The sequence below is a fragment of the Sinocyclocheilus rhinocerous genome, unplaced genomic scaffold (genome assembly GCF_001515625.1).
Source record: "Sinocyclocheilus rhinocerous isolate Xijiao unplaced genomic scaffold, SAMN03320098_v1.1 scaffold3493, whole genome shotgun sequence".
Classification (NCBI taxonomy): domain Eukaryota; kingdom Metazoa; phylum Chordata; class Actinopteri; order Cypriniformes; family Cyprinidae; genus Sinocyclocheilus; species Sinocyclocheilus rhinocerous.
The window spans coordinates 115,364-121,500 of NW_015647951.1; the positions used below are offsets into that span (position 1 = coordinate 115,364).

At 35.8% G+C, this 6,137-nt stretch overlaps 1 pseudogene; it reads right to left on the minus strand.

Annotated features, from left to right (window-relative positions):
• Window positions 1–6,137, minus strand: part of LOC107709405 (cGMP-dependent 3',5'-cyclic phosphodiesterase-like) — a 48,881-nt pseudogene that overhangs the window by 4,411 nt on the left and 38,333 nt on the right.

Here is a 6,137-nt window from a genome sequence, read left to right on the forward strand (position 1 = left end):
TATTTATTTTATTTTTATTTTGGATTAAATCCTTGTGAAATTATTTTTATTATTAAAAACGAATTTGCATTTGATCTTATAACACAAATGGAATTTGTCATATTCGTTAAGCCCTGAAGTGAAAACTGTTCGTGCCGCGTCGCACCATCAGCCATCTTCTGCAGGTCCCTGAAGATCCTCAGGTGATGAGCCAGATCTGTGGCCAGGATGATGTCTCTCATCAGATCCAGCATCCGCTGATAGTCCTGAAAACAGAAAGAGCAAAGCATCATGGTCAGGATAACAAAACCATTGAAGGATTTTTCCCTGTTGTAATCGGAGTCGAGGAAGGAGTGATGCACCTTTCTGGAGAACTTCTCAAAGATGTTGCAGCCTTGTGTGTTGAGGATGGCGATGGCCTGAGCGAAGTGATGTCTCTGAAGCACAAGCACACACACACACACACACACACACACACTAGATCAGCGCTGAGTGTGTGTGAACAGCAGAGGGCAGCAGACACACTTCATCTCAGCCACATTCACAGGTACAAACACATGAGATTCAACCACAACACAGGGTTAAACTCTGCCAGTGAATAGAAAACAACTGTACAATCGATAGACTGAGTTTGGGACGCTTGTAAACAGGGTTATAGTCATATTGTGTGAGTGTGCTCCATATTTTGGGGACAAATTTGTACACCGAAGTGAGCTTAAAAAAATGAATGAATCAATCTGCTTTTGGGGACGTACAGATTTGAAAGTTTGAAATAACTTGAACAAAATACTTCAAATGAAATAAACATTAATTGAAATGAAATAAAAAAGTAAATTATTTTATTTCAGCTAGTTGCCAAGGCAACATGTCTCATTTTTGTTTAGTTTAAGTTGGAATACTAAAATGACAAAAAAATAAACTAAAACTTACTAAAAATTGTAGACCTGTTATAAATAAATAAATGACAAAAACACAACAAAATAAACAACAACTTTGTGTGTGTGTGTGAGTGTGTGTGTGTGAGTGAGTAAGTGTGTGTGTGTGTGAGTGAGTGAGTGTGTGTATGTTTTTTTAGGGGATGTTCACACAAATTTGTATAATAAATTCAACATTCTGAACAATAAATTTAGATATTTTACATGTGTGATCCTACACTGACATCACATAAGATAATGTAAATCCACTAAAGTATCTCACAGGAGACATCACATGTGCTCCAGTGTCTTGCTACATCACATCATTTCTCGATCCCAATCTCATTTTTGTCTACAATTATTTAAATAAAAGATAGTGTGATAGTGTGCTTACACTTAGATATGTTAGGTGTGTGTGTGTGTGTGTGTGTGTGTGTACCTCCATCACAGATCCCTCTGAACTGTAAAGGGCTGCCAGGACGGATTGCTGGTGAAAACAGATATTATACACATATTAATTTATTAAATTTCATGCAATTTCACACAAACTATGAACCGTCTCACGAAGGCATTTAGGTGGATGATGGACGTACCGAGTCCACCTGAAAGGAGTTGTTGGTTCCTCGATGATCCAGATCATGACACATGCAGGACACGAAGAGCGCCAGAATCTCTATATCTCTGCCAGTAGAAATTTTATAATTTAGTAGAAAAAAAAAAAGTATAAACTGAAATTATAATTGTGTATAAAAAATATAAATTGAAAAAATTAGTAGTACAAATAATATAAATTGAATAAATTAATAATACAAAATAGCATAAATTGTAAAAAAAATTTCATATTTGTTTATACTTGTTGAATCATTTAATTTTGATTATTTTATACTGATATTGTATTCTTAATATTTGTTTTATGCTTGTGAAGCACTTTGAGTTGCATTCCATGAATGAAAAGTGCTATATCAATTATTATTATTATTATTACAAGTTGAATATATTAGTTGTACAAAATAGTATAAATCTGTTAAACCGTAATTAAAAAGGTCATGTGATCTCAAGATTTCAGCCACCTCGATTAGAGCGACAGTGAACGCAATACGAACAGAATTTACACAAAAGAAACGATAAAACTAGAAACATCCTAATGTATAGGAGTGAACTGAAAACAGTGTCAAAATCATTCACTACGATAATTAAGGTGCAGTGCCTTTATTTGGGAGGTAATGAATCGTTGATTTGATTCATTTACATGAACTGATTCACTAAAACGATTCAAACTGTTTGAATGAGTGTAAAGCTGCGTAAAACCCAGCAATGCAGTGTTTCATCAGGTCGCACTGGTTCCTGGTTTGAGTGATTCTCAGCTTACTCGAGGTAGTTGGACAGTTGTAGGTTCTTGTAAAGCAGGTAGCAGAAGTGTGAGACGGAGAAAGCGTGCATCCAGTTGTGATACGGAGGGTCTCTGTAGCCCTTCTTCACCATCAGACAAAACCTACAACAACAGGAACAGATGCTCTGAACGTGTCTGATTCATCATCTGAAGCTCATCATCCCTTTGCTATGACTTATAGATGAGCCGCTCCATTGCCTGGCAACAGCATCAGCATCGGCTCAGGTGAGACACTGATCAAATATACATGCGATCAGCAGAGGATTGATGAGACTGATCAGCTGTCAGCTACAAACATCAGGCTTTTATGACAGATTTAGTTCAGGTTGACATCTTTTACCATAAAAAATGTGTTTGAAAACTTTATAGCAATAAAAGTGATGACTGAGAAGTGCACAAGAGCTCAAGGTGTGAGGACAATATTAAATTACTTTTTACTTGACATTTCGAGTCTTTTGATCAAAAATGTTGTTGAAAATATAAATTAGTAGCACAAAATAGCAAAACTGAATTAATTACTAGTACAAAATTGCATAAATTAATAATAAATTAGCACAAAAAAAATTATACATTTGTAGTAAAATGTATAAATTAGTAGAACAAATAGTATAAATTAACAGTCCAAAAAAATAATTTAAATTACATAAATCTATAAGAACAAATGTTATAAATATTATAAATTAGTAGAACAAAGTAACAAAATTGTATTAATTGTATAAATTAGTACAAATAGTATCAATCAAATTAATTAATAAATTATACATTAGTAGAACAAAATAGCCAAATTGTATTAATTAGTAGTACAAAATAGTCTTAAGTTGTATAAACCAGCAGAAGAAAATGGTATAAATTGTATCAATTAGTAGCATAATTTAATCTCAATTGTTTAAATTAATAGTGCCAAATGGTATCAATAGACGAATAGTGTAACTTGTATAAATTAATAGTAGGCTACCCTAATAATAAATGGTACAAATTGTATTAATTAGCAGTACAAAATGGTAAAAGCTGTATAAATTAATAGTATAGGCCTACATTTAGTACAAATTGTATATGAATTATCAGTATAAATTATACATTAGTAGTACAAAATAGTAGTAATAGTTCAGAACCAAACGCAAATCTTCCATTTCTAAGAGCATGATACATGATGTTAACTAGATTTCTACAAGATTGTTTCATTGTTGAGCTGTGAACGTGTTGTGTTTCTGTACCTGGCTAGCGTGTGCAGGTCGATCTTATAGGTGTATTAGTGTCTGTCTTCAGTCGTTCTCGTCTGGTTTGTGCTCGAGTCGTACCACAGGCGTGCTGTCGTCGGGCAGAGAGCGCGGCGTGTACGTGAACTCAGAGAAGTCCGGGTGGATTTTCTGGACCGGCTCGATGCCGCTGTGCAGGAGTTTAGTGACCTCCTCCTCCGACACCTTCATGTGGTACATCATCATCTCATTGGCCAGATGACTGCGGAACTGAGCCTCATGGACCTTCTTATACAGCAGAGACTGTAAAACACATGAATACATCAATGAGACCCTGGAGCACAAAACCAGTCATAAGGGTCCATTTTTGGAAATTAAAATGTATATTTTATAATTTATATTCTATTATATACTATATATAATATATAATAGAATACACATTAAATTTACATTTCTATAAAGTTTTAAGCTTTTAAGTTGTTGTCACTGTGATATTGTGTTGAGTGATCGAGGGATGCTGCAGAAACTCTTACATGAGCGATGCTGATGCCGCAGTAGATGGAGAACGCGGTTGCCAGATCCTCATCGAAACGATTGAACCACGGGCCGTTGGTTTTATTCACCAGTTCTGCCACACCGATCACCTCTGATGAGAGATCAGATCAGATGTTCTCGTGGGTTTCTGTACTCGTGTCTGCGGTTGATGCACGTCAACATCGCTTTGACTCAAAAGTCTCTGACTGCCCTCAACATCTCTACAAGTAAAGCCTCAAGGACACACACATTTAATGTCGCATGCACTTTGAGCTCATTCTCTGTAAATCTCAAGCCTCGAGTGGCGTGTTTCTCTTTAGCGGTTCATCTTGACGGGTTTCTGATGGCTGTTTGTGGTAATTATGTTTAAATGTGATTCAGGACTGAATCTTGCAGCATAAATCTCCGGCAAAATTTTTTTTTTTTTTATGAGGTTGTAAATAATATTATTGGAGTACATTTTACAAGAAAACACTTTCAGTCATTCTACTTCAAAATTTCATAATTCAGTGTGTTACCTGTAGTTTCTTTGTAATTATTTGTGAAATTTACGAGAAATTGAGTACAAATTACTGAGTGAAAATTGTGAATCCTGCACCAAATAAAAAGTTTCAATGTTACATATTTATAAACCGGAGAGTTCCGGTGCTTGATTCTGATTGGCTGAGCCGCGTCCGAAGCTGTTGTAAATTACTCTACAAACATACACCTTTGTTTACGTTTGTCTGTTGCTCGGCAACCACTTTGTTGCAACCACAACTGTTTCTGAGGAGCTACATTGTTTGGTGGAAGAATACTGTTTTTATTAATATCATTACACTTTATTTGCTCTGTTTTATTTTGTGAAACCTTACTACGTATATGGAATAACGGTTTTATAAAAGCAATAAGCCACGTGAAGCCGTGGTTTACAGTGAATTTATAACAGCTAAGGGGCGTTGTGGAGTGCCTAAAACCCCCTTAGCTGTTATAAATTCACTGTAAACCACGGCTTCACGGGGCTTATTGCTTTATTTGATCATTTGTATAGATTTAATTTATTTCTGAAAATCTTAACATTTTCCATAGGGATTTTAGCTCTTTATTTACACCCTGTTCATTTTATTGTGACTGTGTAAATAATTCAATTAAAATTAATAACGTTTTAGACCAGAGAGCCCTCTGTTTGACCAGAGCGGACAAAATTATCTTTTACAAACCATTTCACATTTGTATATATTTGACAAATATGTAAAGATTTTCTTTATTTCCATGTCAGATTTTTTCCAAAGGGACTGCGTGTCGGGAAAGCCTCCAGGATTGACGTGTCTGACCTTCGTTCTCATCTTTGATGGGGAAGCAGAGGATGTTTCTCGTCCTGAAGCCCGTGCTGTCGTCCACACCGCGGTAAAACAGAGGGTGGGAATACGCATCCTTGATGTTGAGGATTTTCCCAGTGGTGGCCACGTGACCAGCGATGCCCTGATCCGCCGGGATACGAAACTCCTTCTGCTCAGAGACGGAGAGAGAGAGAACTGCTTAATTGGGATCAGGGGTGTGCGATACGATGACTTTTAAATGTCTCGACAATCTGCTTTTGAAGGAATATCGCAGTAACAGTTCTGGAGCCTCCGTCTCAATATACTGTACAACGCCACAAACACTCACATCAAATGTTACTCAGTGGTAGAGTCACACTCACAGGGCACTGCACTTATTCACAATCACAAAAGTGCATTATTTGCATGTTCTTTAACCTGTTAACTGTCGGTTCCACTTTTTGAGCATAGACCTGAAAATGACATTTCCAACTTAAACTGTTATACATTTTGAATGCTTTGGACCACAGACTTAAAAGAAGACACTTGGCAGATTATTGTAGAAGTGAAAAAAAGTTATAAAGATTATATAACAAAAAAGTTATGGAAGTTTAAGTTAATGAAAATGTAAAATGTAATAATTAAAATATTTATATTTTATATAAAATATATATTTGACAAGACATGTTTTACTCTAAAGGTCCTTGCACACTGAGTCCGAAATTTTCGCATGCGTTTTTCCATTTTTTTTTTTTTCGTATTCGTCATACTTTCCTATCAAAATGCATGCTACGGAAGCGAAAACGCAGAAAATCGAACCTGATCC